The following is a 616-nucleotide window of genomic DNA, read 5'->3' on the forward strand; positions in this document are numbered from 1 at the left end:
ATTTCGTCTCTCCCTCGATTCGCGTCATTTTCTCTCGCAGCTAGAAAGGCACGTGTCACGGAGCACTTGGAATTTTTGAGTCACACATCCTCTCTACTACCCTTATGATTAGTTTGCGAGGGAAATGCTATAGAAGAAATGTGTCTTAGAATGTTACGTTCTATCGGGTGGCAGGGCAGATTCTTCATATTAGGTGTTAGGCGTCATCTCCAATATTTTCTCTCGCTAGTGCCGAATCTACCTTGGATATGAGGCAAATGATGCTCATGCAGAGCTGACGGGGCAAGTGATGTAACGGTACCACAGAAATGGCCGTCAGATTTTACGAAATACCTGATGTACAGAAACGGTTTAGCTACAAATTACAAGAACGGCAATTTAAAAATATTTTTGCTTTATCCTACTGCACCCTAACGATTAGCTCCGTGCTCCATGTCTCCATGAAGTTATCTAATATCGGGAGATACATCGAAACTGCAGAAGGGCAAATGGGCATTATCACCGGCGGTATCTGGGGCAACACCTGGCTCTGATTCGGCTCTATGCGTTAATTAACTTCTATAAGCAGTGGAGTAAACATAGGCTTATATTGACATATCTAAAGCAAAATGCACGT

Source organism: Penaeus monodon, chromosome 34 (genome assembly GCF_015228065.2).
Source record: "Penaeus monodon isolate SGIC_2016 chromosome 34, NSTDA_Pmon_1, whole genome shotgun sequence".
NCBI lineage: Eukaryota > Metazoa > Arthropoda > Malacostraca > Decapoda > Penaeidae > Penaeus > Penaeus monodon.